Source organism: Felis catus, chromosome D3, assembly GCF_018350175.1.
Source record: "Felis catus isolate Fca126 chromosome D3, F.catus_Fca126_mat1.0, whole genome shotgun sequence".
In the NCBI taxonomy this organism is placed as follows: Eukaryota; Metazoa; Chordata; class Mammalia; order Carnivora; family Felidae; genus Felis; species Felis catus.
This window is the reverse complement of record NC_058379.1, coordinates 76,457,876-76,479,918: the sequence shown is the minus strand read 5'-3', so window position 1 is coordinate 76,479,918 and position 22,043 is coordinate 76,457,876. Positions and strand designations below refer to the sequence as shown.

Sequence of the window (22,043 nt, the reverse complement as noted above, 5' to 3'; positions counted from 1 at the left end):
CTCATTTTACAGATGGGGGGAAAATGAGACACAGGAAGTTCAGGTAACTTGCCCAGGATCGGACATTAGAGTCCGTGACACAGAGCTGGGGGTTTGAACCCGGACAAGTCTGGCTCCAGAGGCTACAGTCTAAATCCCTCCATGACGCTGCCGTTAACCGTGGTGCCAACTGCCACAAGGTAGGTTCTTCATATCTGGTCTGATGATTATATTCGGCGCCCCGTCATGACTCCATTCCCTCACCGATTTTCTCTCTCGGAGCAACTGAGAAGTGTCCATTTGCCCATCAAAACTTTTGGCCGTTCGGCTTTCATTGGGCTAGAGTAGATAAATAATGCAATTGCACATTTTGCACTGAAATCACGTAGATCAAGGACCAGCAAAGGATGACCCATTGGCCAAATCTGGCCTGTTGCCTGCTTTTGTATCAAAAGCTTGATTGGACTACAGCTCTATCCATTCATTTAGGTCATTAGTATACTGTCAATGGCTGCCTTTGCACTACAGGCTGGGTTGTGTACTTGCAGGAGAAACCACATGGCCTCCAGAGCCTGAAATATTTACTATCTGGCCCTTTACAAAAAAAGCTCGATGGCTTTTCATTTAGATGAAATAAATTATATTCGGGTTATTTTTATCGGCCGTCCTCAAAATGAGAATGTATAATTTCTCATGGAAAATGCAGAGGACTTGGATGCCAGTTTGAGAGACATCTTTAATGTTATTTATAGGAAATGTAAGCTTTGAGTATTGTAGTGGCTCTGAAAGGCCAAGCAAAGGGAAGCATTTCTTTCTCTTTGGAGGAATTTGTAAACTGAATGCACTCACCAGCTTGGAGGGTGAGTAGCTCTCCACACAGAGTGGCCACATATCCACATTTGGACAAGGACCTGTGCACTCTTGTAATACCACCTCCCAACACATGTAGGACCACATTTCCTACTCCCTCCTCAACATTGTGGTTGAAGGGGGCCATGTGACTCCTCCTGACCAGAGAGTGGTGAGCCTAAGTGGTGGGTGCCGTTCTGAGCCAGAACATTTAGTTGCCAAAACCCTCCTGAGCTCTCTTCCTACCACAACAATGTCACAACAGTATCTCTTGTGACATTCAAGGTGGTGGATACCCCATCAGTCCTGGTTCCTGAGCGACCATATCCCCAATGGATACTTACCAGCGTGAGCAAATAATAAGCCTTTGGAGTAGTCTGCTGGAACTGTCATTAAAATAACAACAACATCAACAACAACAATATGACTATAGATTGGATGGCTTAAATAACAGAAATGTACTTTTTCACAGTTCTGGAGGCTACAAACCTGTGTGTCCAAACTTTCTCTTCTTGTGAGAACATGGGTCGTATGGGATTAGAGCCCACCCTAATGAGCTCATATTTAAAGACCCCTACCTTCAACTATGATCCCATTCTGAGGTACTGAGGGTTAGGATTTCATCATGTGAAATTTTGAAAGGGTACAATTTGAAGGCTTTATTGTTTTAAATAATTTTTTTTAACATTTATTTATATTTGAGAGACAGAGTGAGACAGAGCATGAGCAGGGGAGGGGCAGAGAGAGAGGGAGACACAGAATCTGAAGCAGGCTCCAGGCTCGGAGCTGTCAGCACAGAGCCCGATATGGGGCTCGAACCCATGAACTGTGAGATCATGGCCTGAGCCAAAGTCAGACACTTAACCGGCTGAGCCACCCAGGTGCCCCTGAAGCCTTTATTCTTTCAAGGTATGGAGATTTGAAGGGTGTCTGTTACCACAGCATAACTCAGACTATCTTGACTGATATACAAAGAAACAATCACATGTTGACTAAAAATGAGAGTTGTCTATGCATACTTATGGCCCTCTTAAAAACCACACCACAGGGCGCCTGGGTGGCTCAGTCGGTTGAGCGACCGACTTTGGCTCAGGTCATGGTTTCGCGGTCCGTGGGTTCGAGCCCCGCGTCCGGCTCTGTGCCGATAGCTAGGAGCCTGGAGCCTGCTTCAGATTCTGTGTCTCCCTCTCTCTCTGCCCCTTCCCCCACGCTCACTCTCTCTCTGAAATAAACAAACATTAAAAAAAATAAAAAATAGGGGCATCTGGGTGGCTCAGATGGTTAAGCGTCTGACTCTTGGTTTTGGCTCAGGTCATGATCTCAGTTGCATGGGTTTGAGCCCCACATCAGGTTCTGCACTGACAGTGCAGAGCCTGCGTGGGATTCTCTCTCTCCTTCTCTCTCTCTGCCCCTTCCCCACATGTGCTGCCTCTGTCTCTGTCCCTCTGGAAATAAAGAAATAAACTTAAAATATATATATTTAAAAAAAAGCTTACATGTATGGCAGCCATGGACAGAATAGCCCACAGCAGTTTTCTTAGAACTGGAACATCATTATTTTTTTCCCACTTCAGAAAGCTGAAGACTAGAGAAGATAAATGCCTTTTTCCGGCCAACAGGAAAGTCCCAGATCCGGGATGACTCCCAGTCACGTGCACATTCCAGCCAGCCTCGCCACCTTCCTGCCTCCCTGGGATCCAAGTTGGCAGCACCAGTCACCCTGGTAACTTTTCTTCCCCTCAGGCCAGACCCGCCAGTGACTCCCCAGAGCCTGTCGGGCCTTGATGATTATGAACTTGGGATGCCTCTCGCTCACCTAGATGTTATCACCTGACTGGTGACAGATTAATTCCTCAATCATCTGTGTGAGTTTTTTCACTTAATAGTAAACCTCTCATCCTAGTTCCTCATGGCGGTGAGACTGTCAGAGAGCTGAGAGGTGGCTTATTTCCTCTCCAGGGCAGATCCTTCAGACTCTGAGAGGAGTTCCTTGGGGAGGGAACATGCCCTCTGTAGTAGTGTCCTGTGGCTGTCACACACTCGGTGACTTGACACGAAAGAAATGTATTTCCTCACGGTTCTGGAGGCCACAGGTCAGTAAATCAAAGCGTCAGCAGGGCCACACGTCCTCTGGGAGTTCTGGGGGCGAATCCTTCCTTGCCTCTTCCCGTCCTGGTGGCTCTCGGCATTCCCTGGCTACTTTGGCTCTGCCTTGTCTTCACATGGCCTTCTCTGGGGTCTCAAATCTCCCTCTGTCTCTATCTTAGAAGGATGCTTGTCATTGGATTTGGGGTCCATCTAGACAATGCAGGATGATCTCATCCCAGGATCCTCAGCGTTTTTACATCTGCAAAGACCCTTTTTCCGAATAAGGTCATACCCACCACTTGCAGGGATTCAGAGGGGGCCAGCGTTCAGTTCCCTCCACTCACTCCGTGGAGTGTTGTGAAAACTTCTTCCCAAGACGAGTGTGGAACGTAAATGAAGTTTGTTTTCTGCCCGTTTGCCCCTTTCTTCCCGGTTTGTCTCCTCCTGCTTCTGCCTACTCTCCACACCCAAGGACACTCGTGCTCCCTGACTAATTCAGTGTAAGGTTTTAGGGGATTAGCGTGTGCTTCCTCCACAGAGATTTGCAGTTTAAATTTGAATGATAGAGGGGACAATGCCGGCACCAGTGTGAAATTTTTCCCCTTGTAAAATGTTGGATGTTGGTGAGGGGTATATTTCTGGACGGGAAGAGGGAAACGGGGTAGCCAAGTTCCTTCCAATGGTTGCGCACTCTGCAGCTTCTATCCGATTCCATCATGACGTTAATTTCTGAGATAGACTCAGCACACAGGTCAAATGTGGGCTTGGGTTGAAGTTGGGAGGTTGTGTGTGTGTGTGTGTGTGTGTGTGTGTGTGGATAGGACAGAATTACTACCCAACCTCAACAAGCCAAAATGCTGAAATCAGGAAAACTAAACCTAACAGGGATAATACCAATATTGCTAATAAAATACCATCACTTAGTTAGTGTTTACAACTGTGCACAGTAATAGTTTCTTATTCATTTTCCCCATTTGATTTCCAAAATCAGGGATACGTGTTCAGGATGGGGACAACTTGTATAAAAGTGGTTTTCACGGGGCACCAGGCTGACTCAGTTGGTAGAACACATGACTCCCTATATATTATATATATATATATATATATATATATATATATATATATATATATAATTTATTGTCAAGTTAGCTACAATCCAGTGTAGTCTTGGCTTCGGGAGTAGATTCCCGTGACTCCTCACTTACATACAACACCCAGTGCTCATCCCAACAAGTGCCCATCACCCATTTTCCCCACCCCCCCACCTCCCCACCCCCATCAATTCTCAGTTTGTTCTCTGTATTTAAGAGCCTCTTATGGTTTGCCTCCCTCTCTGTTTGTAACTCTTCTTTTTCTTTCCCTTCCCCCATGGTCTTCTGTTAAGTTTCTCAAATTCCACACATGAGTGAAAACATACGATATCTGTCTTTCTCTGATTGACTTATTTCACTTAGCGTGATACCCTCCAGTTCCACCTACGTTGTTGTAAATGGCAAGATTTCATTCTTTTTCATTGCTAAGTATCATGTATATATATACACACACCACATCTTTTTTATCCATTCATCAGTTGATGGGCATTTGGGCTTTTTCCCTAATTTGACTATTGTTGATAGTGCTGCTATAAACATTGGGGTACATGTGCCCCTATGAATCAGCACTCCTGTATCCTTTGGATAAATTCCTAGTAGTGCTATTGCTGGGTTGTAGGGTAATTCTATTTTGAATTTTGTGAGGACCCTCCACACTGGTTTCCAGAGTGGCCGCACCCGTTTGCATTCCCACCAACAGTGCAAGACAGTTCCCATAGAACATGTGACTCTTGATTTTAGGGTTGTGAGTTTGAGCCCCACGTTGGGTGTAGAGATTACTTAAAAATAAAATCTTAAAAAAATAAAAGTGGTTCTCATGAAAAAATGTAAAGGTTTCAGTCGCCCACAAGCTTAGTCAATGAGTCACTATGTGTGGCTGCAAAAGGGAGACACTAAATTAAGGTTGTTTTCATGACATTGTAGTGACCCTACTGAGGGTGCTAAATAGCAATTTAGCAAGAATCTCTCTCTTATACCCCATTAACTGAGTTCAGGGTCTTGAGGGACACAAGATGAAGGAAGTAGCTTCCAATGTTACAGTCACGTATTTGTGGACAGAATGTCTTCACTGAATCCTGGAGGAGGCTTAAACATTCTGGGAGCGAAGCTCGAATCTCTCTCCCTTTAGCTCTCCCTCCATACACCACGACCCTGGAGTGGCCACCTCTGCCTTGACCCCTAACCTTGACTTCCTCCTGGGCACCCGGAAGGCCTCCTGCCACCAGTATGGCCTAGCCCCCGAAATTATAATTCTTGTACTCCTACTCCAGAGCAGCTGTCTCCTTCTTGCTTGCATCTGTCTTTATCCTCCAGGATGAGGACCAATGGAGAATGGACAAATGGAGGAAGAAATAAAGCCTGTAGGTCAGTGTTTGAAGAGAGGAGACCAGAATGGGGGCAGGAGTTGACCCCTAGGCCAGGTGGAAACAGCTGGAGGAGATGGAGATATTTAACTTAGAGAGGACTTTGGGGGTCCCGAGAGCAGAACCCAAACAATGATCACCATACCATCTACTGGATAAACTACTCGGTTCCAGACTCTATTCTCCATGCTTTATCGACATGGTGCTTCCTTGCTTTAACCTTCACAGGAACCTTCTGAAAGCTCAGTGCCCCTCTTTAAAGATGAAGCAAATCAAGGCACTGAGAGTTTAAGTAATTTACGTGAGGTCCAATAACTAAGTTAATGTCAAGGCCAGCATTCCACCCGGGGAGGTCTAACTCCACTGCAGCACCATCAAGAGAGAGAAGAAAGCAAAGAGATCTATTATGTTTCACACCAGAAGATAAATGCAGGGACGAAGGGCCAACATTCCAGGGAGGCAGATTTTTGGCTCCGTCTAGGGAAGGATTCTGTGTAACAGTTCAGGCTGCCCGGGGAATGAGTGGGAGGCCCTGCGGCTCCCTGCAGCTCCCACCAAGGAGCATCCAGGCAGGAGCTGGGCGACCATCTGCTGTGGATATAATAAGGAATTCCGCTCTGGAGTGAAGGTTGGGCTGGGGGAATTTGATAAGAGGATATATGTGCACTAACTGATTCAAGACAGCTTTAAAGAAGCCTGACATTCTGTGCTTCCCAAAACCTGACAAACTTTTTTGCAATAGCAAATCCATAGCAGTCCACCTCTTCCGCATCTTGCCATCCAAACCAGAGAAGAACAGTATTTGCCCGGGTTCATTTCCTGAGCTGCTTCTCATCCTCTCTCTCAATTTGGATTAATTTTATACTCGTTGTATTTTCTTTTCCTTTACCATACACTGAAGAAAAATAGTATGCTTAAACTCCCATTAGAGCATTCCCGAGACATGAACGCATCCCGAATTCTCCATCCCGGGATGAATTATTTCCTGTGTGCCAAGTATCAATTCATACAACTGTATTCTACGATAAGCTTTTGGTTTCTCAGGCTGTGTGTTCGGAAACCTGGTAGAGGAACTTCTGGCATCGTCTGCTTCATTATGACTCCCCATTTTTCATCATTTTAATATCCTCGTTCTGGAGGCCTACGAACGCTGACACGGGGGAAAATGCAATCTGAATCCAACGGTAACGATACGACAACTTCTAACGCTTCCCGAGTATTATTGTGTGCCAGGTCCCCGGCTGGGGCACTTGCAATATACTAATTGATTTCAGATTCCGAACTGCCCTGTGAGGTAGATGCTATTCTAACTACCCCCCATCTTAAAGATGAGGGAGTAGAGGCATGGGGAAGTTAAGTGATTTGTAAGGAGTGGGGCTAGGATTCAAATCAGGGCAGTTGGGTCCTATTACCCCCACCCTTAATCCACACTACCCTGCCTCCAGGTGTGGACCCGTGGACAGCTGAAGGACCCTGGGTGAGTTGTCCACTTCCTGAGCTGTGGCTTTCTTGTCTGTGGGACACAGCAGTGTTCAGGTGCTTGGCAGTCTCCAGCTCTGAGGTCCTAGGAAGCTGCATTTCTAGGTTGCAACACTGTCCTCATGAGGCTCTATATCTACCCTTGAGCCAGCCAAGAACCCTCAATTCACCTTATAGGGGAGACTCCGTAGTCTGTTTTCAGAGTGCTCCAGGCATAAAAATGACCTTATTTGACTCGGAAATCTATTCCATGGTGTGGCTGTCTTTTTCTCTGTACCAGCTATAATTCATTTATCTCATCTTATATTCCCTCATTCAGCATGTATCAAAACACCCCCTATATCCTTCTGGAAAACAGTGTGGAGGGTCGTCAAAAAATTCTAAATAGAACTACCCTACAACCCAGCAATAGCACTACTAGGAATTTATCCAAAGGATACAGGAGTGCTGATGCATAGGGGCACATGTACCCCAATGTTTATAGCAGCACTATCAGCAATAGTCAAATTATGGAAACAGCTCAAATGTCCATCAACTGATAGAGGGATAAAGAAGATGTGATACACACACACACACACACACACACACACACACACACACACAATGAATACTACTCAGCGGTGAAAAAGAATGAAATCTTGCCATTTGCAACAATGTGGATGGAACTGGAGGGTATTATGCTCAGAGAAACAAGTCAGAGAAAGACAGATATCCTATGTTTTCACTCATGTGGAATTTGAGAAACTTAACAAAACATGGAGGAAGGGAAGGAAAAAAAAATAGTTACAGAGAGGGAGGCAAAACGTAAGAGGCTCTTAAATACAGAGAACAAACTGAGGGTTGATGGAGGTAGGGGGTTGGCGGGTGCAGGGAAAATGGGTGATGGGCACTGAGGAGGGCACTTGTTGGGATGGGCACTGCGTGTTGTATGTAAGCGATGAATCATGGGAATCTACTCCCGAAGCCAAGAGCACACTGTACACGCTGTATGTTGGCTAACCTGACAGTAAATCATATTTCAAAAAACAAAACACTCTCCACATCCTAAAAGCTGTTTATTAGCATTTGCTAACTTCCGTTCAACAACGTATGCCGTTAATTGGACACCTTAGATTCATTTATTCATCTACCCAATACACACGTACGTAGTGCCTGCCGTGTGCCCATCAGTGTGATGGGCTCTGTGTTTACATATTTAGATTTTGGTGAAACCGGATTTTGTCAGCTATCTTAGGGTTGTGCTAGCTGCTGAAACAGATGACGCCTCTCTCTATTTTAGCAGCTCAACCGATACAAGTTGATTTCTGGTTCAGATAACATGTAGAACCAGTTCTGACCCAGGTTCTTTCCCTCTTGTGGATCCACCTTCCCCTGGGCCATGAGAGTCATTGACACTCAGCTGCCTGATAGGAAATGAGCCAGATGTAGGGAAGGCACTCCTTACTGCTAGTCACCTTTGCCCAGAAGGTGACTTATCTCCTCTATCGACACTGGTGAAGAGGTAGCCGTGAGGTTGGGGTGGGTAGACAGGGGTGGGGACTGAGAAATGTCACCTTCGTCTGGCAGCCTCTTCCCAGAGGGCGGCTGTTCTGATGGGTGGCAGCCAGCAGGGCCAGTGGGGGGCAAGAACCACAGGTGCGGCCAGCAGGGACGGCGAGGCTCGGCCGTGGAATTTCCCCAGGCAGGTATGCCCCGTGTCAGTGATGCTGACATTGCTCTACCGGTCTTTGGCAACCCTTCTTTGGAAATGACTTTGAAAGCAATTTGGGAACAAAAGATCTCTCTTTGTAAATCCTTCAGTGGTGGTGGTGGCAACGTGCGTTCTTTGTGGGCTGATTTAATTCTGGCAAATTAGCCATGAGTCATTCAGAGTCAAGTCTGGAGCCTAAAGCAGAGGCTCCCTAATGCTGTTTTGAATCAAAGTCAAAATGCATCGATAAAGTGAAGAGATTGATTCTCCTGAGGGCTGGCTGAGTTGGCCCTGAAAGCAATTCCCTGAGAGAAGTTGAGCTCCCAGAGCATCTCCAGCGAAGGTAGGGCCGTTCGATCAGGGCAGCAAGAGCAAGACAGCCTTTCTTCTTCGTGTCAGAGGATCTGAATAGTAAATGCGTAACTCGGGATGAGACTCGGGACTCTGAGTTTCCTCATCTAGGAACTGAGAAATGGGGGGAGTGAATTAGATCACCCCTGACCTTCTTTGAGGGGCCAACATTTGAGATTCTAAGGCTAAAGCTTTCAAATAGTGCCTTTCATCTGCATAGGTCAGTGTCAGAGAGGTTGTTTTAAACACTGTCTCATTATTGCTAAAACTTGGCCTGTGTTTCTGGTTATGGACACATTGTATGTTCTAGAATCAGAGAAGCCCAGCCGGGAAGACCAGCCATCAGGGTGCCTGTGGGTTACATGTGACACTGGACAGGCCTTGGAACCCCCGTTTCTTCCAATATGCACTGGAAAGATAATAGCCCCCTCCCTGTGGGAATAGTGTGAGCTTGAAAATACGGGAATGCAGAAGCTTAGCACAATGTACTTTCTGGCACCAGAAAGTGCCGGTCAATGCTCCTGCTGGGACAGGGTCATTTTGACGGTAACTGTCAGCCTTTCCACTCGCAGAACCTCTCTGTGACATCCCTGCCAGTAATCTGCTGGAGGGACCCGTCGGCATATCCCTCAAAAGAGCACTCACTGCTTCCCTGGGCAGCATCCCTCTTTGGACTGGGCTGGTTTTAAACATTTATTTCATAAAAAGTAATAATAATAAGTGCTACTTTTTGTAATGTTTATTTATTTTTGAGAGAGAGAGACGGAGTGTGAGACAGGCAGAGAGAGAGGGAGATACAGAATCCAAAGCAGCCTTCAGGCTCCGAGGGGCTTGAACCGCAAGATCATGCCCTGAGCCAGTGTCAGGCGCTTAACCAACTGAGCCACCCAGGCGTCCCAGTAGCTGCTACTTCTATTCCTTGTTCCCAGTTCTCCTTCCCAGGGCCTGCGATACAAAGAAGTCTCTGGGTGCCTGGGTGGCTCAGTCGGTTAAACATCCGACTTCGGCTCAGGTCATGATCTCGAGCTCTGAGGGTTTGAGCCCCGGGTCCGGCTTTGTGCTAACAGCTAGAAGCCTGGAGCCTGGAGTTCTGCATCTCTCCCTCTCTCTCTGCCCCTCCCCGCTTGCCCTTTGTCTCTCTCTCTCTCTCTGTCTCTCTCTCTCTCAAATGTAAATAAACATTGAAACATTTTTTTAAATAAAAAAAAGAATAAAATTGACTTTCAGCTTCAAAAAAAAAAAAGAAAAAGAAAAAGAAAAAAAGAAAAAAAAAGAAGTCTCTTCCATGAGAAAGCTCTCAGATGCTGAAAGCCAGCTCTAAACTCTGTCCCTCCCCTCTCTCTAGTGTCCTTCTGTTTGCACTTTCTCAGTTGTTCCTCTTATAAAAATGAATTGTTGTTCCTTCACAATTCTGACCCCTCCTTGAATAGGAACTGGCTTGTCTTTATTTCCCTTAAGTGGGACACACGGATGTAACAGTAGGTGTGTTTGGGCCTGAGCCCAGCAGCACAGGAATGTCTCAGGGGCTCAGCCTGGCCTGCACGCTGGAATTGGCTGAGAGCTTTTAAGAAATCATATCCCAGACCATTTACGTTAGCTTCCTCGAGAATTGGACATCAATATGTTTTAAAGCTTCTAGGTGATTCTAATACGCAGCCAAGACTTAGAAGCAATGTTCTAGATGCTTGTTCCTGTTAATGTTACAATATACAGGAACAATTATTACAATCTATTTTGTAGATTACAAATATTACAATATTTGTAATCTTGTATATTACAAGATTACAATCTATTGTACATTACAATATTACAATCTATTTTTGCTAGGCTCATTCATCACAAGGTCGAGTCATGTAGGCTACTGTTAAGAATTACCACATCTTTTTCAACTAAGTCAAGGATTCCCCAGTTCTTTACCGCGTACTCGATTTTTTTTTTTATTACTCAAGTGCAAATACTTTATACAGATGAAACCTTTTCCGGTTACATTTGTCTCTTTTGCATAACCCAGAAGTTAGCGCATTTTATGTTATGTTTTACCACAATTAAAAAAAAAACACAAAAAACTAAAGTCTGGCTCTAAAGACCTTCCTCCAGTTGTCATCAAATGCCTGAGTCAGGACGCTTCCGATATGAACTATTCAGGCCGCAGCATAGAGAAGGTGGTGGAAAATTGTGAATAAAAATGAGTAAATGAACCTGATGCCAATCTCCCATGTTCATCATCATTTTCCTCTGATCGACCAGATCATAATGGATCTCATCAGTGCCTTAGTCTGCTAGGATATTCGTATATCTATTAATCTACGAGCTTAGTTGCCTATCTAGGAAGGAACTGAGGTTGGCTTTTCATTTTGAAAAAACACAGTAGGAGGAAGGCGCCAGGACCGGGCTGCCCGCCGGGTGTGTTCCAGAGCTCCGCCTGGGGTCGGCTGCAGCCTCCAGACCGGAACAGACACCCGGAAGGGTGTGCCGGGTCCCTCACGACAGGTGTACAAATGGAACGAGGCATTCTTCGCTTATTTCCGTGCAGTTCATGTAGAACAGCCAAAGAGAGCCGGACCATTACAGTAGGCGATTCTGACAGGGAAGGAAGCCGGCTCTGCGGTGTGGAGCTCCCTCTAGTGTTTGCCGGGGTTCCCTTCTCGGGTCAGAGAAACAGGCTGTGAAAACTGTAGTTTGCATCTCCGTAGCACAATTACGTTCGTCTGTCATGCAATTTCCAGCAGCGGTACCTGTAACATTCTACTGAAACCCTCCACGTGTTAATATGAAAACATCTAGGATTACTTCGATGAACCATCTACCAAAAAAAAAAAAAAAGGAAAAGAAAAGAAAAAGAAAGAAAATAGAAACTCTGATGCTTTTTTTGTTTGTTTTTAGTCTTCAGCTTCCCAAGCCAGTGTTCTGTGAAGATAAAAAGGCTTTAATGGGGCGCCTGGGTGGCTCAGCCAGTTAAGCTTCCAACTCTTGATTTTGGCTCAAGTCAGGATCTCTCTGTTCCTGAGATCGAGGTCCCTGTCAAGCTCAGCACTGACAGCAAGAAGCCTGCTTGGGATTCTCTGTCTCCCTCTCTCTCTGCCTCTCCTCTGCTTGTGCGTGCTCTCTCTCTCTCTCTCTCTCTCAAAATAAATAAACTTTTTAAAAAGCCTCTTATAAATCCTCTTATGACATAGGATTTATGAAGGCGAAAAATCGGTTCCCTTCGTTCCATAAGCCATCCCTCTCTCGTTACCATTCCGTAGAATCCATAATATTCCCTATATCACCACAGAGCTAGACAGAGAGGTCTTCCTTACCTAAAGGTGGAGAAGTATAGCAACACATCTGCTCGGATGGCAAAGTTTTCACAGGCCAGATATTTACTCTCTAAAATCTGGTTAGAATACTTTTGAAAAGAAGTGGCTTACTCTTGATATATATATATATTTTTTTAATTGATTAATTTTTTTTTTGAAGTCACTAACTCCTGAGAAATAGTGCAAACTATGGGCCCAACTCCCTTCTCTGCCCTTCCAATGCTCACTCACACAAAGTGCACACACAACTCCAGGAGATTCAGTCTCCCTAAAGGCCATTCACGGACCCTGAATTCCAGGTTAAGAATCCAAAAGGGGCCCAACATGGCGCCCCTGTAGGTGGGGCGGCACCCACGTAGGTTACAGCTTGCTGCTCTCCTCAGGTGTGTGTCGCCAAAGTGAGGTTGAGCACTGTGCGTATTAGAGCAGCTTACTGTTTTCACAGTAGCTCCAGAGCATTTTCTCCTGACCCCTGCCAACCCTCTCGTAAGATCGGTAGCACCCCTCAAGGTAGGGCGACAGCCACTAAGGGAAATATGGGTACAATGCAGATAGATTATCATAGTCAAATCTTTATAAAATATTTGCCCCTCTTCTCCTTACCCACGAAGCTATTTGCTCATGGCCACAGTGAAGGGACACAAGGGTGGGGATTGTCTTATAATGCCATGGGAAGGCGACATCCATGGAGGCTGTGCTCATTCGGTGGAGGAGCTGAGCTACACTTACCCAGGCATTTGTGGGGAACCCTAAGAGGCTGGCAACTGAACACCAGGCGTGTCACTAAGCCAATGGCGGTATGTTCAGCTGGTGGGATATCCACCCTACCCAAAGTGCCATCTTCCCCTCCACCTCGAAGGATGCCCAAGTCAACTCCAGGGTGGCCGGGACTGCCCTGGTGCTGTCCTGCAATGACCAGCTATGAATCTTCATCTCTCACTGATCTCACATAATAAGTTCAAACTCAACTCAGGAACCATCACCTTCTGTGTTGGTCTAGGTCCTCCAAGAAGCAGATGCCAAAATGGGATTAAACGTGAAAGGATTTTAACAGGGGAAGTGCCTGTGTGAGGAAAAAATCGGGAGTTGGACAAGGCTGTAGGACGTGATACAAATCTAAGGTGAGTGAAGAAGAACAGGAGAGAAGGTTGGGTGGAAAGTTCTTGGATCGTCATGCCATCTAAGGAAGGTTCATCAAAGCTGAGGTGGGGAGATCCTCTAGCTGAAGTCAGCCTTCTGAGGAGTGTGTGCCCCCTGAATGGTCCAGCCTTAGTATCCTTGCCACACTCATCTGGTGGTGAGAACATCCCATGGCAAGTGTGGTCTGGGGGCAAACACAAGGCCATTGGTCACTTACATTCCCTGTAGTTGAAGGTCTATGAGTATGGTCTCATGGCCACCACACCTTCTATCCCACCGGCTCACTTCAATTCTCCAGCCTCCTTGGCTCTTAAGTTTGCTAACTTTCCCACCATCCCTCATTCCTCTGTGTCCTCATTTCTCTTCTCAAGCAATTTAGATTTCAGGGCCCATCCTTGGAATCACTCTCTTAGAAATACTCCTAAGCCTCCTAACCTGGTCTCACTCTGAGAAGCTCGTCTGGTCCAGGAGACACTAGTAGATGTCTATTCCCCACACCCTTCTTCCTAGCAGAACCCCCATCTTATTCATGGAGTTCACCACACTATCCTAAGCCAGTGGTTCTCAAACTTTGCTGTGCCTCAGCATCACCTGAAAGGCTTGTTAAAGCACAGATTGCTGGGGTGCCTGGATGGCTCAGTTGGTTAGGCATCCAACTCTTGATTTTGGCTCGGGTCCCGATCTCAGGGTCACGGGATCAAGCCCCGGGTAGGGCCCTGCACTCAGCACAGAGCCTGCTTGGGATTCCCTCTCTCCCTCTGTCTCTTTCCCCTGCTTGGGTGCTCTAATAAAAAAAATTTTTTTTAAAAAGGGCAGATTGCTGGGCTTCCATACCTATTCTGATTTAACAGGTCTTCAAAGAGGCTCAAGAATTTACTTTACAAATAAGTTCTCAGGAGATGCTAATGCTGCTGGTCCAAAAATCCCACTTTGAGAACCACAGATTTAAATCTGTCCTAGTAATCCCATGGCCCCCCTCTCACTGTAATTGTCAGGATCTGAAGAAAACGCCCTGTGCTCTTTGGCTGGTGAAAGCTATTCCTTCTCTCCTGCTCTACATGAACAAGGAAGCAAGTGGACCCTAACTGCCAGCAGCTATCATGTCACAACTGCAAGGCACAAGCCCTAAGAAGGAACCGATATGTGAACAGCAGAGAAGAGAAAAAAGAACCCGGATCCCTGAAGAAATCAATGGGGCACGGAATCAGCCATCCCTGGAGCTTGACCTACCTTTGAACCTTCCTTTTAGTTAAATAATTCATTTTCTTATTGTTTAAGCTGGTTTGAGAAAGGTTTTCTGTTACTGGCAAACAAAAACATCCTAGCTGGTACACCCAGGAAAAACCAAACCCTGAGCTAACCCAACGGAGTTTTGAGTGTATACCCACACCTACACAGCTGAATACTTAAAAAAATTTTTTTTCACAAACCAAGTTGAATTGATTTATTTGAAAACAACTGTCGTGTGGCACCTGGGAACGCCCACCAATCTCCCTGGAACATTCCCTTCTTTACTTTCTGTAGCGGTTGTTTCATACTTTCTTCTGTCTTTTCACATCACCCTCCCTCGCCCAACTCCTCAGTCAACGGTGTTTGCCCAGGAAGGGTGGAGGCAGTTAGAAAAGAGCTACTCCGTCTCTACCACCCAGTCTATCAACTGACCTGCGTTTGTTCCTGCATATTCCACCTGCCCTCCTGTTAGAGATGAGGAAGGTCCCTGCTTTCACCAGAGGCCGACCGCGCCACTCGTGCTTTGGATTTTGATGCCTTCCTGTTTCCAAGGACTCTGGTCCTGCAGTCATCCCCTTCTCTCCTACCATGTTGATTTGTCCCTCAACCCGATCATTCCCATTGGCAAACAAACATGGTGGGATCACACGTCTTTCAAAAAATGTTCTCTCCTGGCTACTCTGAGTCCCACTCCAGCCACTCCCTCTCTTGCCTGCTCCCTTTCCCACCTCTCATTAGGTCTCAAACCTGCTCCATTTGGGCTTTTTCAGTGTCTGCCGTTCTAATAAAATGGCACTCCCCAAGATCATTCTCCTGTCTCGCGGTGACCTGCGTCAAAGGCAATAGTCCGTTCTCAATCTTCACCTACCTAGATCTTTTAGCAACGATTGACACAAGTAACTTCTCCTTCATTTTCAAACACGCCGTGACTCTCCTCCACTGCACTGGCCTCTCGTCCTTAACTGGTTTCTCCTCAGCTGCCCGACTTCTAAGTATTGATGATCTTGAGAACATCTGTCTTCATCTCCCTTTCTCTATACCTACAATCCCTAAGTGTTCTCTTCTGGTCCCAGGGCTGTATATATAAATAAATTAATTTGATTGCTGTCAACCTCACAGCCCCCTGTCCCACAAGCACCAGACTCTCACCCAACTGTCTACCTGATATCACCACTTGGATGTCTCCCGGACTCCTCAAACCTGGAGGTATACACATGAAGGAATTAAAAGACCCCAACAAGCCAGCAATCATTGCAAATAATATGTAATAGTGACTCACATTGCCTGTAAAAATATATGGTTATCATGCTATTAGGCCAGCTCTACATACTGTGTGGTTGTTGAGCAGAACTTTACTTACCTTAGTGTGTTTTTTACGTACGTACACGTTAGGCATAATGCTTACATATTTGCAGGAAGCAAAAGGTCCTCCTTTGGCTTTGGTTTGATGATACGCTGTATATCTCACTTCTCACCGGCAGCAGGGGCACCTGCTTTTCACACTGTTGAGTGTCGAGCTCAGCCCTGTGGCCTAACTGGCCGCCATTACCACATTGATAAAATATACGCAACATGAAATTCACCATTGTAACCATTTTTAAGTGGACAGTTCAGCGGCATCAAGTTCATTCACAGCTTGTATTAGTCTGCTCAAGCAGCCATGACAAAATACCACAGACTGAGCGGCTTCCACAGCAGACATTGATTTCTCACAATTCTGGAAGCTGGAAGTCCAAGATCAAGATCTGGCAGGGATCCATTTCTGATGAGGGCCCTCTTCCTGGCTTACAGATGGCTGCTTTCTCCCTGTGTCCTCACATGGCCTTTTGTTCTACGTGTGCCCAGAGGGTGGGGGTGGGGGGGGGGGTTGATGAGGGAGTTGGGGAGAGAGAGACGTTGAATGATACAGCATAGGATTTGGACCCAGGGCTCTTTCCTCGTCCTCCCCCAGGGGTAGATTTCTTCTTCTTCTTCCCTTTCCCCAGAAGCCATAGGCCCTTATCTAGGTCTTGGAGGTAGAGGTTTGTTGCCCTTTCCCCAGCAGCTTAAAACTTCTGCTCGGTACACAAAGGGTCCAGACAGGGAAGTTTTATGCCTTAGGATCGTAGTGGCCAAACCCCTCCCACAGGCCCACACCAGTGAGGTTACCTCTCTCTAGTCTCCCACCCTGCCTCCCAAGTTCTTGCGAGCACCCAGTGGAAACCTCTGGAAAAGAGCTGCAAACGAGTGCCTACCTCCCTCGTGTTTGGGTTTCTCAGAGGTCCTGTACTGTCATGCTAGGACAGCCTCTACCCTTAGCGATCTGCTACAATATTAGCTGATTTCTTCTTTTTTTTTTTTTCAAAGATTTTAAGCAACCTCTACATCCAGTGCAGAGCTCAAAGTCACAGCCCTGAGATCAAGAGTGGCCTGTTCCACCGACTGAGCCAGCCGGGTGCCCCCTTAGCGATTTCTTCCGACCTGCTTCTAGGGTGACTAGTGCCCCTTCCTCCCGTGCTCTGCCACGCGTGGGACAGCCCATGCATCCATCCTTCCTCGGGGGTCCTTTCCCTCCTTGGGGTTCCCGTGACTTAGTTGCCTTGCAACATTTGCTGTGTGAAGCACTCAAAGAACGTTCTCGTGTCGATTACTCGGCTTTCTCCTAGCATCAGGGCGAGAACGACGTCCTTACCAGCGCTCGGCATCCTCAGTGAGAGAAGAGCCGTCACACAGAGGTGTGTTGAGGTCCAAACGAGGGCATGTAAGTGTGGCCACTTGATAGAGGCTATCATCATCATAAAAATTACAGTTATTAGACTTACACGAGGGCAGCAGGCAAGATCTATAGGCATGCACCACAAGGCATGCAAACAAGCAAGCAATGGGAACGATCCTCGTTTTTGTTGTCGGTAGAGTCGACGGACAGAGAGATACCCATAACGGAATGCTACGTGGCGATCAACACACGACAGTGTCCGACCACGCTAAAATAATCGAAGCAACACGTCGAGCTAGGGAAGCCAGACGCAAAAGAGCACGTACGCTGTGATTCCACTTGCAGAAAGGTCAAAAACGTGCAAAACACTAAAACATATATGCTCGGGTATATCATCGAAGATAAAGCGATGAGGAAAAGCAAAAGAATGATTAGCATAAGCTTCAGAATAGCGGCTACCATTTTTTGAAGTAATGAGTTGGTAAAAGGCCAGTACAATTTAGGATTTCCATTTCCCCACGACAAGTGTTCTCATTGCCTTAAAGGACTTTCAGGAAGGTCAGATGTAAACCGTTGACGTATCGGTCTGATTAAACATTAATTTTCTAGTCCCGGAGGTGGAGCCCGAATTAGGTTCTTTTCTCTGTGGATGTGAGGACTTTACTCAGCAACACTGACTCGCAGAATATGTGAGCTTCATTGCCGCATATTCTTGTCATGTTGGCACCCGGGGCATTAGATATGGAGCCTCTCCAGTAAAGGAGGGCATTAAGGACTCAAGTTTCTCCTGAATCGAGCACCAGTTAGTACGAGCTGAGTGCAGAAAAGGGGGTGTGTGATCTCATATGACAGCTTAAGTGTCCTCCAAGAAAGCTGGATCCCATCCTGTCTCATGAGAAGAAGACCAGCCCCTGGGTCGGGAGGTCTTAATGGGTAGAAAAACAGTGGACCGTCCAGGCACCCAATAAAGACAGTCATGTTTCAAAACAGCATGTGTTTTGACAGGGTCTAATCCACCATTCCTCTAAGAGATACCAGGAACCCCTTATCAAGACAGGTGGAAAGTGCTTTGAAAAGAATCTAGTAAATCACTTACCCAGCATCTACTGAGTACTTACTAAATGTCAGTCGCTCACTGCTCTAGGCTCCTTATAAATATTAGCCCATTTAATCCTCCTGATAACGGTAGGAGGTGGGTAATGTTATTACCCCGTTTTACAGAGAAGAAAATTTGCCCAAGGGAGTACTGAGTAAACAGGGGCTGGGATATGGGCTCCGGGGTCCAGTTCCAAAGCCCAGGCTCTTAACCACCACCCGGGGCTGCCTCAGGGTCTCCAGCAGCCCTCACAGTGCCTTCTGACTGTTCTATGGCTCAGGAGTTCTAAGGTCACCTGTTTCACTGGGCAGAGGAAGGGTCTTGCTCAACTTTCTCAGACAGTAGATGTTGGCTTGTTTTCATAGAATTTAACTACTGGCCTGGAGTCAGCAGCTGAATTTGCATAGTCCAGAGACCAGCCCCAAGCAAATGCCACTTGCGGCCCTCAGAGCTAGGAGGATTGTCCCTCCACCCTGGTACAGACTTACTTTCTTACAACAGCCCCAGGGACAGAATTACAAGAAAGTACCAGAGACGGGATTAAAATCTGCATTAAAATGATCAGTCGAATCCAGCAGAGGACCAAAGGTCAGCAAGAAACTGTTCTCAGTCTTGGGTATTTGTGGACAACTCCTTCCAGGCCCCCACCTGTGAAATGAAAAGTGATGCCTCCGTATCCCCTAGAGAGCTTTGGAAACAATAGAGTCTTCTCCCAACCCCCCAAATTCTGATTCAGTACAGAAAGCTAGTACAAATCAGTCTTGAATGATTCAAGATTATCGGGTTTTAGCATATACCAGCCTCAGAGGAAAGACAGAGTTCTGCACTACTGTGAGATTTGCATTAATGACACAATTAAAAAAAAAATCCTACCAAATGTCCACATTTTTATAGAAGTTGATGTGACCGCTGGTTAGGGACAAACAGAAGGTTAGATCCCCTTCTCTTATAAAAAGATATGGTTTTAAGTTGTGGATGGCCAGGAAAAGGAGTTCTTTTTTATCTCTCGCGTCATGGCTCAAGTGTCAGGTAAACGCCAGGCACCGGGTCCTCTTAAGGGGAACTCCGCCGATGACGGATGTTCTGTCATCCCCACTTTACAGGTGAAAAGTGAGATTAGGGGGAATAAATGAATATTTTGCCAATGATCACAAAGCTCTGAAGGTCTGCCAGACACTAGATAAATACATTTCCATAGACGCTTCCCATATATTTCCACTTATTCATTCACGCGTCTTCAGGAGCAGACTACGTCCATCCATCCACTCATTCAACAAATATTGACTGAGCCATTTGTTTTTCTGACTACTGAGAACATAAATAAGTGTCAAGTATCCTCACACACAAGGTTTCTTCCTGCTTGATTCGAAGCCCATTTTAAAATATCCCCCGTTTTTTCTTTTTAAAATTTTTTTACTTATTTTTGAAAGAGACACAGACCATGAGTGGGGGAGGGGCAGAGGGAGAGAGAGAGAGAGAGAGAGGGAGACACAGAATCCGAAGCAGGCTCCAGGCTCTGAGCTATCAGCGCAGAGCCCGAGATGGGGCTTGAAGCCACGAACTGTGAGATCATGACATGAGTCAAAGTCGGACACTTAACTGACTGAGCCACCCAGTTTTTTCAAAATTAGGGACCCTGGGGAGAATGGAAGGACACAATGAACTTTGCAAATGAACTTGGGCAAATCCTGACTCGTAACTAATAAAAAAGTAATTCTGTGTTTCCGAGCATCTATCTTCATTCTACAATCAATACAATTTTTCCTTGACAATTTTTAAAGAATAATAGGAATATTAATATTAAAAGAAATCTTGAGAGAGGAATATTGTTACAAGCAAAATTCAGCTTTATTTTTTTTTTTAATTTTTTTTTTCAACGTTTATTTATTTTTGGGACAGAGAGAGACAGAGCATGAACGGGGGAGGGGCAGAGAGAGAGGGAGACACAGAATCAGAAACAGGCTCCAGGCTCTGAGCCATCAGCCCAGAGCCCGACGCGGGGCTCGAACTCAGGGACCGCGAGATCGTGACCTGGCTGAAGTCGGACGCTTAACCGACTGCGCCACCCAGGCGCCCCAGCTTTATTTTTTTTTAACGTCTATTTATTTTTGAGACAGAGAGAGAGCATGAACGGGGGAGGGTCAGAGAGAGGGAGACACAGAATCTGAAACAGGCTCCAGGCTCTGAGCTGTCAGCACAGAGCCCGACGCGGGGCTCGAACCCACGGACCGCGAGATCATGACCTGAGCTGAAGTCCACTGCTTAACCGACTGAGCCACCCAGGCACCCTGCAAAATTCAGCTTTAAAAAAAGAAAGAGAGGGGTGCCTGGGTGGCTCAGTCAGTTAAGCGTCCGACTTTGGCTCCGGTCATGATGTGGCAGTCTGTGAGTTCGAGCCCCGTGTCGGGCTCTGCGCTGACAGCTCAGAGCCTGGAGCCTGCTTTGGATTCTGTGTCTCCCCCTCTCTCTGCCCCTCCCCTGCTCTCTCTCTCTCTCTCTCTCTCTCTCTCTAAGAAATAAACATTAAATTTTTTTTTTCTTTCAAAAACAGAGAGGGATGCCTGGGTGGCTCAGTCAGTGGAGTGTCTAACTCTTGATCTCGACTCAGGTCATGATCGCGGGGTCGTGGGATTGGGCGTCGAGTGAGGCTCTGCACTGAGTGTAGAGCCTGCTTGGTATTCTCTCTCTATCTCATTCTGACCCTCCCTGCCCCATCCCACGCTCGCGCGCACATGCGCGCACCCCCTCTCAGATTAAAAAAAAAAAACCAAGATTGAAAAAGAAAAGAATTAGAATAGATATCCATGTTTCAAAACCCTTTTTCTCAAACAGTATTGATGAGAGTGGGCTCCAGTCGTAGTTAATGAGTCACAGAAATGTACATCACTCAGTCCCTCCCCTCCCCTTACATATCCAGAAAAAACTGGGGTAGCGTTGTCCATCTAAACCGCTATCATTTTAATTGGTTTAAACATTTATTATTAAAACAACTCTCAGAACAAGTTACATAATTCAAATTGTCTTCACCCGCCCTTTATTGCCCAATGCAAAAACTTTCCATAGCTGCGTGTACCTTTAGCATTTCAAATGGGAATACGTAAGTTTCTATGACTGTCCTCAGTCTATGTACAGTTCGGTGATACTTCAAATTTCACATATTTTTTCCAAGTCCCTTTCAAAGGTGTGGCTGAATATACAAGGGCTTTGTTTTGGATAGCTGCACGATATTACCAGATGCCATCATTTAAAAACAAAAATGAAAACAAAAAAACACTGACCCATGGAGTTTAGCTCTCGAAGTGTCCTTGGAAGGCATTTGGGCCAAACGTCCTATTGTACACCTGGTAAAGCTGAAGTCTAGAACCGGCTCACTCCTTTGCCCATGGCTCCCTCCCTGCATACTGCTTTTAGAGCTCTCCTTGAGAACCGTGTCCCTCTGGCTTCCCTGGCCGGGGACTGAAGTCAGGAGAGGGAGGAGGGGAGTGGTAATGAGTAAGCCATCTGGGATCATCTATGCTGGGCCTCTGCAGCATGGTGGTATAGATTGGGGTGGGCGTTGGAGAAAAGAGGCCACACACACACACACACACACACACACACGAACGCATGCCTGTATGCACCCACTCTTGCCACAGGATCCCAGTTTACTTAGACAAGAAAACAAGGGGTTAGACAAAGTGAGGCACGTATAT

General features: G+C 46.3%; 1 long non-coding RNA gene across 1 annotated transcript in view; it reads left to right on the top strand.

Moving 5' to 3' along the window:
- Window positions 1–14,728, top strand: part of LOC123381451 — a 77,352-nt gene extending 62,624 nt beyond the window's left edge. The window contains exons 4-5 of the long non-coding RNA XR_006588449.1: window positions 13,191–13,311; window positions 14,326–14,728. This is a non-coding gene — a long non-coding RNA (uncharacterized LOC123381451). The remainder of the gene's footprint in view (window positions 1–13,190; window positions 13,312–14,325) is intronic.
- The last annotated feature ends 7,315 nt before the right edge of the window (window positions 14,729–22,043 follow it).